The sequence below is a fragment of the Choloepus didactylus genome, chromosome X, assembly GCF_015220235.1.
Source record: "Choloepus didactylus isolate mChoDid1 chromosome X, mChoDid1.pri, whole genome shotgun sequence".
Lineage (NCBI taxonomy): Eukaryota > Metazoa > Chordata > Mammalia > Pilosa > Megalonychidae > Choloepus > Choloepus didactylus.
This window is the reverse complement of record NC_051334.1, coordinates 49456988-49469633: the sequence shown is the minus strand read 5'-3', so window position 1 is coordinate 49469633 and position 12646 is coordinate 49456988. Positions and strand designations below refer to the sequence as shown.

Here is a 12646-nt window from a genome sequence, read left to right as displayed (position 1 = left end):
GGGAGGGCAAGATGTGTGGGAATGGGCAGGGTCAGAGCAGGAACCCCACCCTGCTGGATCCTGCCCCTGCCCACTTTGGGGGCCCTCCCAATTCAAGGTGCTTGGCAGGAATTTCCCAGCTTCCCCAGGGGAAAGGGGGGATTGGGGGACTGGGACTGGCCCGAGATTCTGGGGGAAGAGACATAGGTCACTCTTTCCTCCACTCAGGGAGGTCTCAGGTTGCAGCCAGAGCAATCTTCAGGTCCTCAGAGGGGTGGAAGGGGAGCTGCTGGGAGGGATAAGATTGATCTGGTTGGAGGGAAAAAAGAGAAGAGAGCAGGAGCATTATAACCCAAGCAGCTGTCCCTTCATTCCAGTGTGGTCCAGTTGGGGAGTTTGAGGGGGGTGTATCTGGGTAGGAGCGGCCTCCTCAAGGTGTCTCATGGGGCTGTCAGGAGTACAGATCAGCTGCTATTTCTCAGTGAGCCAGAACCCTTTACTCAGGTACCCAACTCAGCCCTCCACACCCTAGCCTGGCCCTGTCTGCTGCGCTGACCTTGCCTCCGTTAAGTCAGGAGACAGTCAGGGTCAATGAGAGCTGGGGAGCAGTGGGGAGGGGGATGGTTGGATCACAACTGAGTGAGGATGGAGGGAAGCAAAGGACAGAGCCAGGAGCAAGCCCCTGGTGGTGGCAGCTATGGCTTCTGCCCACCCTACATACTTCACAGACAGGTGCAGATAGATGGGCACCCAGTGGGAAAGCCTTGCCTCCAAGACCCCTCACTCCCCATCCATAATCCGTGCATCCTGCCCCACCTGCAGCCCATCAGCTCTTCCATGACAAATTCTCCCAGCTAAATGAGAACTCACAAATCTTATCATCAGCTCCTCCTGGAAATCTAGGTGCCAGGCCAGTCTCCTCATTTTGGGGATGTCTGATATAGGGGTAGGGTGAGGGTGTGGAAGCTGAGAGTGCAAGCACCCTGTTCTGGGGCACTGCACCTTGAGGGGGGGCCATGGCTCTGGGGTGGGTGCAGCAGCATGAGCAGGGGCAGATGGGGAACCCCAGGGTGAATGGGCAGGGCTGCTGTGATTTTCCAGTTTGGACATGGGCCTGAGTGATGTGGGCCACATTGGTGAAGCCATGGGGTAGCTGCTTGTGAGTGTGGATGGCATATATATTGGCTGGCTGGAGTAAGCTGCTCTGAAGGAACTGGGCAGAAGGGACCAGTGGCAGAGAGGGTAGTGTGCCTGTCAGGGCCCCTGGGTGTACAGATTCTCCTGTGGCTGTCCACCATCTAGGTGTGGGGTCTGCCCCACCTGGTGCTGGATGGGACTGGGGCCTGTGTGCTGGCTCCCAGTAGACATGTTGGCCAGCTGTGGCTGGTGGGCATGGGGCTGAGTGGCTGATGTGGATAGGACTGGTGAATGGTGGCATAAAGGGTTTGGGGATGGGCTGCTTTGCAGAAGGGTACTGAGAGGATGGGGACAACACAATGGCCTGGGGATGGCTAACCAACATCGGCATGCGTGGGTTTCTTTGAAGCATGGAGGCAAACACTAGCTGCAAGGGGTAGTAGGCCATGGGTTGCATCATGCAGGCTGTCCTGGGAACTGCTGCAGGTTGTAGGGGATGTAAGAAGAGAATGGCATGGTGGCCACCAGAGGGGGACCAGCAGTGGCAGCAGCCTGCATCATTGGAGGGGCTGAGGCTGCCTGGTGGTCGTTCAAGCACTGGGGAGGCAGGGAGCCTTTTGTTCCCAGTACTTGCCCTGCTGCATAGGCACCGAGTTAAATACAGGATACGGATACATCTGAGGTGCCTGCACAGCTGGCCCCATGTGGATTTGAGGTATGTAGGAGATACACTAGGGGCTATACAGCCCACTCTGGCCTGCTGTCAGCACCGGGATAGAAGGAGTTGAATGAGTCTGGGGTCCCAGAGAAGTTGGGGTACTAGTGGATTTGACCACAGATGGCAGAGGCTTCCTGGGGTTGAACACCTTGGCACTGGGGGTTCAATGTTGACTTCTTTACTTGTTCAGCAACAGGGTTCTCATCTTTGTCATTGCCCTTGATGAAGCCCACTGGGGAGCTGACGACTTGGCTTGGGCAAGGCAGTGGGGGCTTCTCTGGCCCCTCACTGCCTCCTGATGGTGGCAGGGACAGTTTCTCCTCCTTAACTGATACAAACTCAGTCTTTGGAGAGACTGGGGACCCCATGGGCTCTTACGTCAGTAGACTAGCAACTTCTGTCTCCTTCCCTTTGGCCTCCTCCTTTAAGATCTGGGGAAGAAAAGGATCCAGGCTGGTCTCAGGGGAGCTACTAGGCTGAAACTTAAACTAGGCCCTAAACTTTCTCAGTTCTCCCAATTGAAACCAGTTCTGTTCAGTCTGAAGGCCAGGGACTGTCCCCGCTATCCGGGCCATCTCCTGTGGCTCCCACTGTGGGAGGAGGTGGAACAGTATCTTCTTCAAAAGGCCGACTGCTGTGTGCCAAGTCTTGGCACATCTCAGAGGCTACTGTGACTTAGGGGACATGCAGGAAGAGCCTCCATTAATACCACATGCCTCAGCGCCTGGGCCAGGACTCCTATTGTCAAGATGGTGAGGGCCATGAGGTGGCAAAGAACTAAGGCCAGGTTGGATGTCCTGGGAACTCCTCCCTGGGACCTGTCCAGACTCCTTGGGGTAGAGGGATATACTTTCCTTCCCTAGATGCCAGGCTGGGGGCTTTCTCATCCCAAGCCTTTCTGTTAGACTGCACTGTGGTTCTCCTCTTCAGTGCGTCCATCATCATTTTTCATGGTGATCTACAACTGGTACTGGGAAGTCGATTCACTCTCTCTGGCCAACTGGGTCTCGTGCACCTCCCACTGATGGAATTCTTCTGAGCTGTCCTCTAAAGGCACTGTATAAGAAGAGAGGCTGGAGGCGGGGCAAGATGGCAGACTGGTGAGCTGTAAGTTTTAGTTACTCCTCCAGGAAAGTAGGTAGAAAGCCAGGAACTGCGTGGACTGGACACCACAGAGCAATCTGTCTTTGGGCATACTTCATACAACACTCATGAAAACGTGGAAATGCTGAGATCAGCGAAATCTGTAAGTTTTTGTGGCCAGGGGACCCGCGCCCCTCCCTGCCAGGCTCAGTCCCGTGGGAGGAGGGGCTGCCAGCTCCGGGAAGGAGAAGGGAGAACTGCAGTGGCAGCCCTTATCGGAAACTCATTCTACTGATCCATACTCCAACCATAGATAGACTGAGACCAGACACCAGAGAATCTGAGAGCTGCCAGCCCAGCAGAGAGGAGACAGGCATAGAAAAAAAAAAACAACACGAAAAACTCCAAAATAAAAGCAGAGGATTTTTGGAGTTCTGGTGAACACGGAAAGGGGAAGGGTGGAGCTCAGGCCTTGAGGCGCATATGCAAATCCCGAAGAAAAGCTGATCTCTCTGCCCTGTGGACCTTTCCTTAATGGCCCTGGTTGCTTTGTCTATTAGCATTTCAATAACCCATTAGATCTCTGAGGAGGGCCCGTTTTTTTTTTAATCCTTTTTCCTTTTTCTAAAACAATTACTCTAAGAAGCCCAATACAGAAAGCTTCAAAGACTTTCAATTTGGGCACGTCAAGTCAAGAGCAGAACTAAGAGAGCTCTGAGACAAAAGGCAATAATCCAGTGGCTGAGAAAATTCACTAAACACCACAACTTCCCAAGAAAAGGGGGGTGTCCGCTCACAGCCACCATCCTGGTGGACAGGAAACACTCCTGCCCATCGCCAGCCCCATAGCCCAGAGCTGCCCCAGACAACCCAGTGTGACGGAAGTGCTTCAAATAATAGGCACACACCACAAAACTGGGCGTGGACATTAGCCTTCCATGCAACCTCAGCTGATTGTCCCAGAGTTGGGAAGGTGGAGCAGTGTGAATTAACAAAGCCCCATTCAGCCATCATTTGAGCAGACTGGGAGCCTCCCTACACAGCCCAGCAGCCCAGAACTGCCCTGGGGGGACGGCACTCACCTGTGACATAGCACAGTCATCCCTCAACAGAGGACCCGGGGTGCACAGCCTGGAAGAGGGGCCCACTTGCAAGTCTCAGGAGCCATACGCCAATACCAAGGACTTGTGGGTCAGTGGCAGAGACAAACTGTGGCAGGACTGAACTGAAGGATTAGACTATTGCAGCAGCTTTAAAACTCTAGGATCATCAGGGAGATTTGATTATTAGGGCCACCCCCCCTCCCCGACTGCCCAGAAACACGCCCCACATACAGGGCAGGCAACACCAACTACACACGCAAGCTTGGTACACCAATTGGGCCCCACAAGACTCACTCCCCCACTCACCAAAAAAGCTAAGCAGGGGAGAACTGGCTTGTGGAGAACAGGTGGCTCGTGGACGCCACCTGCTGGTTAGTTAGAGAAAGTGTACTCCACGAAGCTGTAGATCTGATAAATTAGAGATAAGGACTTCAATAGGTCTACAAACACTAAAAGAACCCTATCAAGTTCAGCAAATGCCACGAGGCCAAAAACAACAGAAAATTATAAAGCATATGAAAAAACCAGACGATATGGATAACCCAAGCCCAAGCACCCAAATCAAAAGACCAGAAGAGACACAGCACCTAGAGCAGCTACTCAAAGAACTAAAGATGAACAATGAGACCATAGTACGGGATATAAAGGAAATCAAGAAGACTCTAGAAGAGCATAAAGAAGACATTGCAAGACTAAATAAAAAAATGGATGATCTTATGGAAATTAAAGAAACTGTTGACCAAATTAAAAAGAATCTAGACACTCATAGTACAAGACTAGAGGAAGTTGAACAACGAATCAGTGACCTGGAAGATGACAGAATGGAAAATGAAAGCATAAAAGAAAGAATGGGGAAAAAAATTGAAAAAATCAAAATGGACCTCAGGGATATGATAGATAATATGAAACGTCCAAATATAAGACTCATTGGTGTCCCAGAAGGGGAAGAAAAGGGTAAAGGTCTAGGAAGAGTATTCAAAGAAATTGTTGGGGAAAACTTCCCAAATCTTCTAAACAACATAAATACACAAATCATAAATGCTCAGCGAACTCCAAATAGAATAAATCCAAATAAACCCACTCCGAGACATATACTGATCACACTGTCAAACACAGAAGAGAAGGAGCAAGTTCTGAAAGCAGCAAGAGAAAAGCAATTCACCACATACAAAGGAAACAGCATAAGACTAAGTAGTGACTACTCAGCAGCCACCATGGAGGCAAGAAGGCAGTGGCACGATATATTTAAAATTCTGAGTGAGAAAAATTTCCAGCCAAGAATACTTTATCCAGCAAAGCTCTCCTTCAAATTTGAGGGAGAGCTTAAATTTTTCACAGACAAACAAATGCTGAGAGAATTTGCTAACAAGAGACCTGCCCTACTGGAGATACTAAAGGGAGCCCTACAGACAGAGAAACAAAGACAGGACAGAGAGACTTGGAGAAAGGTTCAGTACTAAAGAGATTCGGTATGGGTACAATAAAGGATATTAATAGAGAGAGGGAAAAATATGGCAAACATAAACCAAAGGATAAGATGGCTGATTCAAGAAATGCCTTCACGGTTATAACGTTGAATGTAAATGGATTAAACTCCCCAATTAAAAGATATAGATTCGCAGAATGGATCAAAAAAAATGAACCATCAAAATGTTGCATACAAGAGACTCATCTTAGACACAGGGACACAAAGAAACTGAAAGTGAAAGGATGGAAAAAAATGTTTCATGCAAGCCACAGCCAAAAGAAAGCAGGTGTAGCAATATTAATCTCAGATAAAATAGACTTCAAATGCAGGGATGTTTTGAGAGACAAAGAAGGCCACTACATACTAATAAAAGGGGCAATTCAGCAAGAAGAAATAACAATCGTAAATGTCTATGCACCCAATCAAGGTGCCACAAAATACATGAGAGAAACACTGGCAAAACTAAAGGAAGCAATTGATGTTTCCACAATAATTGTGGGAGACTTCAACACTTCACTCTCTCCTATAGATAGATCAACCAGACAGAAGACCAATAAGGAAATTGAAAACCTAAACAATCTGATAAATGAATTAGATTTATCAGACATATACAGGACACTACATCCCAAATCACCAGGATACACATACTTTTCTAGTGCTCACGGAACTTTCTCCAGAATAGATCATATGCTGGGACATAAAACAAGCCTCAATAAATTTAAAAAGATTGAAATTATTCAAAGCACATTCTCTGACCACAATGGAATACAATTAGAAGTCAATAACCATCAGAGACTTAGAAAATTCACAAATACCTGGAGGTTAAACAACACACTCCTAAACAATCAGTGGGTTAAAGAAGAAATAGCAAGAGAAATTGCTAAATATATAGAAACGAATGAAAATGAGAACACAACATACCAAAACCTATGGGATGCAGCAAAAGCAGTGCTAAGGGGGAAATTTATAGCACTAAACGCATATATTAAAAAGGAAGAAAGAGCCAAAATCAAAGAACTAATGGATCAACTGAAGAAGCTAGAAAATGAACAGCAAACCAATCCTAAACCAAGTACAAGAAAAGAAATAACAAGGATTAAAGCAGAAATAATGACATAGAGAACAAAAAAACAATAGAGAGGATAAATATCACCAAAAGTTGGTTCTTTGAGAAGATCAACAAGATTGACAAGCCCCTAGCTAGACTGACAAAATCAAAAAGAGAGAAGACCCATATAAACAAAATAATGAATGAAAAAGGTGACATAACTGCAGATCCTGAAGAAATTAAAAAAATTTTAAGAGGATATTATGAACAACTGTATGGCAACAAACTGGATAATGTAGAAAAAATGGACAATTTCCTGGAAACATATGAACAACCTAGACTGACCAGAGAAGAAATAGAAGACCTCAACCAACCCATCACAAGCAAAGAGATCCAATCAGTCATCAAAAAATCTTCCCACAAATAAATGCCCAGGGCCAGATGGCTTCACAGGGGAATTCTACCAAACTTTCCAGAAAGAAGTGACACCAATCTTACTCAAACTCTTTCAAAACATTGAAGAAAATGGAACACTACCTAACTCATTTTATGAAGCTAACATCAATCTAATACCAAAACTAGGCAAAGATGCTACAAAAAAGGAAAACTACCGGCCAATCTCCCTAATGAATATAGATGCAAAAATCCTCAACAAAATACTTGCAAATCGAATCCAAAGACACATTAAAAAAATCATACACCATGACCAAGTGGGGTTCATTCCAGGCATGCAAGGATGGTTCAACATAAGAAAAACAATCAGTGTATTACAACACATTAAAAACTCAAAAGGGAAAAATCAATTGATCATCTCAATAGATGCTGAAAAAGCATTTGACAAAATCCAACATCCCTTTTTGATAAAAACACTTCAAAAGGTAGGAATTGAAGGAAACTTCCTCAACATGTTAAAGAGCATATATGAAAAACCCACAGCCAGCATAGTACTCAATGGTGAGAGACTGAAAGCCTTCCCTCTAAGATCAGGAACAAGACAAGGATGCCCGCTGTCACCACTGTTATTCAACATTGTGCTGGAAGTGCTAGCCAGGGCAATCCAGCAAGACAAAGAAATAAAAGGCATCCAAATTGGAAAAGAAGAAGTAAAACTGTCATTGTTTGCAGGTGATATGATCTTATATCTAGAAAACCCTGAGAAATCGACGATACAGCTACTAGAGCTAATAAACAAATTTAGCAAAGTAGCGGGATACAAGGTTAATGCACATAAGTCAGTAATGTTTCTATATGCTAGAAATGAACAAACTGAAGAGACACTCAAGAAAAAGATACCATTTTCAATAGCAACTAAAAAAATCAAGTACCTAGGAATAAACTTAACCAAAGATGTAAAAGACCTATACAAAGAAAACTACATAACTCTACTAAAAGAAATAGAAGGGGACCTTAAAAGATGGAAAAATATTCCATGTTCATGGATAGGAAGGCTAAATGTCATTAAGATGTCAATTCTACCCAAACTCATCTACAGATTCAATGCAATCCCAATCAAAATTCCAACAACCTACTTTGCAGACTTGGAAAAGCTAGTTATCAAATTTATTTGGAAAGGGAAGATGCCTCGAATTGCTAAAGACACTCTAAAAAAGAAAAACGAAGTGGGAGGACTTACACTCCCTGACGTTGAAGCTTATTATAAAGCCACAGTTGCCAAAACAGCATGGTACTGGCACAAAAATAGACATATAGATCAATGGAATCGAATTGAGAATTCAGAGATAGACCCTCAGATCTATGGCTGACTGATCTTTGATAAGGCCCCCAAAGTCACTGAACTGAGCCATAATGGTCTTTTCAACAAATGGGGCTGGGAGAGTTGGATATCCATAGCCAAAAGAATGAAAGAGGACCCCTACCTCACCCCCTACACAAAAATTAACTCAAAATGGACCAAAGATCTCAATATAAAAGAAAGTACCATAAAACTCCTAGAAGATAATGTAGGAAAACATCTTCAAGACCTTGTATTAGGCGGCCACTTCCTAGACTTTACACCCAAAGCACAAGCAACAAAAGAGAAAATAGATAAATGGGAACTCCTCAAGCTTAGAAGTTTCTGCACCTGAAAGGAATTTCTCAAAAAGGTAAAGAGGCAGCCAACTCAATGGGAAAAAATTTTTGGAAACCATGTATCTGACAAAAGACTGATATCTTGCATATACAAAGAAATCCTACAACTCAATGACAATAGTACAGACAGCCCAATTATAAAATGGGCAAAAGATATGAAAAGACAGTTCTCTGAAGAGGAAATACAAATGGCCAAGAAACACATGAAAAAATGTTCAGCTTCACTAGCTATTAGAGAGATGCAAATTAAGACCACAATGAGATACCATCTAACACCGGTTAGAATGGCTGCCATTAAACAAACAGGAGACTACAACTGCTGGAGGGGATGTGGAGAAATTGGAACTCTTATTCATTGTTGGTGGGACTGTATAATGGTTCAGCCACTCTGGAAGTCAGTCTGGCAGTTCCTTAGAAAACTAGATATAGAGCTACCATTCGATCCAGCGATTGCACTTCTCGGTATATACCCGGAAGATCTGAAAGCAGTGACACGAACAGATATCTGCACGCCAATGTTCATAGCAGCATTATTCACAATTGCCAAGAGATGGAAACAACCCAAATGTCCTTCAACAGATGAGTGGATAAATAAAATGTGGTATATACACACGATGGAATACTACGCGGCAGTAAGAAGGAACGATCTCGTGAAACATATGACAGCATGGATGAACCTTGAAGACATAATGCTGAGCGAAATAAGCCAGGCACAAAAAGAGAAATATTATATGCTACCACTAATGTGAACTTTGAAAAATGTAAAACAAATGATTTATAATGTAGAATGTAGGGGAACTAGCAGTAGAGAGCAATTAAGGAAGGGGGAACAAGAATCCAAGAAGAACAGATAAGCTATTTAACGTTCTGGGGATGCCCAAAAATGTCTATGGTCTGTTAATTTCTGATAGATATAGTAGGAACAAGTTCACAGAAATGTTGCTATATTATGTAACTTTCTTGGGGTAAAGTAGGAACATGTTGGAAGTGAAGCAGTTATCTTAGGTTAGTTGTCTTTTTCTTACTCCCTTGTTATGGTCTCTTTGAAATGTTCTTTTATTGTATGTTTGTTTTCTTTTTAACTTTTTTTTCATACAGTTGATTTAAAAAAGAAGGGAAAGTTAAAAAAAAAAAAAAAAGAAAGAAAAACAAGGAAAAAAAAAAGATGTAGTGCCCCCTTGAGGAGCCTGTGGAGAATGCAGGGGTATTCGCCTACCCCACCTCCATGGTTGCTAACATGACCACAGACATAGGGGACTGGTGGTTTGATGGGTTGAGCCCTCTACCATAAGTTTTACCCTTGGGAAGACGGTTTGCTGCAAAGGAGAGGCTAGGCCTCCCTATATTTGTGCCTAAGAGTCTCCTCCTGAATGCCTCTTTGTTGCTCAGATGTGGCCCTCTCTCTCTGGCTAAGCCAACTTGAAAGGTGAAATCACTGCCCTCCCCCCTACGTGGGATCAGACACCCAGGGGAGTGAATCTCCCTGGCAACGTGGAATATGACTCCCGGGGAGGAATGTAGACCCGGCATCGTGGGATGGAGAACATCTTCTTGGCCAAAAGGGGGATGTGAAAGGAAATGAAATAAGCTTCAGTGGCAGAGAGATTCCAAAAGGAGCTGAGAGGTCACTCTGGTGGGCACTCTTATGCACACTTTAAACAACCCTTTTTAGGTTCTAAAGAATTGGGGTAGCTGGTGGTGGATACCTGAAACTATCAAACTACAATCCAGAACCCATGAATCTCGAAGACAGTTGTATAAAAATGTAGCTTATGAGGGGTGACAATGGGATTGGGAAAGCCATAAGGACCACACTCCACTTTGTCTAGTTTATGGATGGATGAGTAGAAAAATAGGGGAAGGAAACAAACAGACAAAAGTACCCAGTGTTCTTTTTTACTTCAATTGCTCTTTTTCACTCTAATTATTATTCTTGTTATTTTTGTGTGTGTGCTAATGAAGGTGTCAGGGATTGATTTAGGTGATGAATGTACAACTATGTAATGGTACTGTACACAATCGAAAGTACGATTTGTTTTGTATGACTGCGTGGTATGTGAATATATCTCAATAAAATGATGATTAAAAAAAAGAATAAAAAAAAAAAAAAAGAAGAGAGGCTGCTATCATAGGTGGTCTTTACACTGTAATTCTCCTCCTTGAACTTGAACATTTCATTGGGGTCCCATCATTTTGACATGTCAGACTTGAGGTCATAGTCATTGCTGTTGCTGTCCTCACCCCCTCCCAGTGCTGAAGCACCATCTCTTTATGCTCTCCATTCACCTTTGAGTTCATGGCAATGGCTGAATTGGTGAACTTGTCTTTAGTGGTATAATTGAAGTCAATATTTTGGAAGTGGACATGCATGACATCACTTGGTTTAAACACCATGGTATCCACAATATCTTCCTGACCAGGGCCACCTGCTGGCTCAGATGCTTTCCTGTGCACAGCATCTACTGCTAGTTCAAACTTTGAGCTCAGAGTCTGGAAGATACCTTCATAGGTATCATTTTTCACCTTTACATCACAAATGGAACCCACAACAGCTGTAAGGAAATGCAGCATTCTGGAATTGTTGTAGACACCCTCAAACACCAGTGACTGTAGGGTCCATTTCCTGTGCTCCATTCTCTGGCGCTGCCGATGGTGGTTGCCCCTGACCTCCCTTGATGCTGCAGAGGCTGCAGCATCAAGATGCCCTCGGTTCCCCCGGTGGAGCCAGGTCCCTGTGAGCTTGAGAAGAATGGGTATTCTGCTGTTGTGAATGTCAAATAGATCAATTTGATCAATAGTGTTTTTCAGGTCATCGATACCTTTACTAATTTTTTGCCTGCTTGATCTAGCAATTGCTGAGAGAGGGTTATTGTCCTCAGCATGAACATTAGTGTTTTCTATTTCTCTTCAATTCTATCAGTTTTTGCCTAATGTATTTTGATGCTCTGTTGTTAGGTGCATACACATTCAGGATTGTTATGTCCTCTTGAATAATTGACCCCTTTATCATTATGTAATGCCTCTGTTAATTCCTGATAATCTTCTGTCCTCTGAAGTTTGGTTCATCTGAGATTAATATAGGTAATCCAGCTTTCTTTTCATTAGTGTTAGCATGGTATATTTTTCTCCACCCCTTTACTTTTAATAGGAGTCTTTATATTTAAGTGGGTTTAAACATATAGTTGGGTCTTATTTTTTTATTCACTCTGACAATTGTGTCTTCTTGGTGTAATTAGACTACTCACATTTAAAGTGCTTATTGACATGCCTGGATTAACATCTATACCGTTTTGTACCTGTTTTCTATTCATTACATTTATTCTTTGCTTTTTGCACAGCACCCTCCCCCTCTATTTCTGCTTCTCTGGTTTTGATTGAGACTTTTATATGATTCCATTTTATCTCTTCTCTTAGCATATCAATTCTACTTCTTCAAAAAATTGTAGTTGTTGCCCTAGAGTTTAAAATTTATATACATTTTAAACTAATAATTCCACCTTCATGCACACTGCCCAGTGTGTGGATGAAGTAAGATGTCATTCACTAAAAACTACTGAAATTCTAGTAAAAAAAAAAACTTGAAAAATGTCCTCCAGGAGGACAGAGCCAGGTCCTGCCCTGGTTCTCAATGCAGTTGGTAGCTTGAACCCAGTGAACCCTCCACTGTGGTGCAAAATCAGCATGGGGCAGCTGCCCCTTAAGTCAGAGAGAGATGGTTTTAAGGAGACAAGCTTAGACAGTCATTTTTTGGTACAATTCCCAGGAATGACCTTATGCAATGGCCTTTGAAGTTAACTGGATGTACTCCTTGAGGAAGGCAGCAGATACAGATGTGGTGGATCAGGAATCAATATTCCCATTGAAGCAGCTATAGTGACTACAGTAACTATGATAAGCAAATGCAAAATGACTAGATTGTGAATTGGCTTTTGGATTAGTAAGTAGGTTCTGAAGAGGTTCCCTCCTTTCTCAGATTCTGGAATGCCTTAGTTCTCAATCTTCCCCTTGACCTCTGAATC

The 12646-nt window shown here is 43.7% G+C and overlaps 1 pseudogene; it reads right to left on the bottom strand.

The window, feature by feature from the left end:
• Positions 1-214: 214 nt before the first annotated feature.
• The window catches only part of LOC119522126, a 39247-nt pseudogene continuing 26815 nt past the window's right edge, over positions 215-12646 (bottom strand).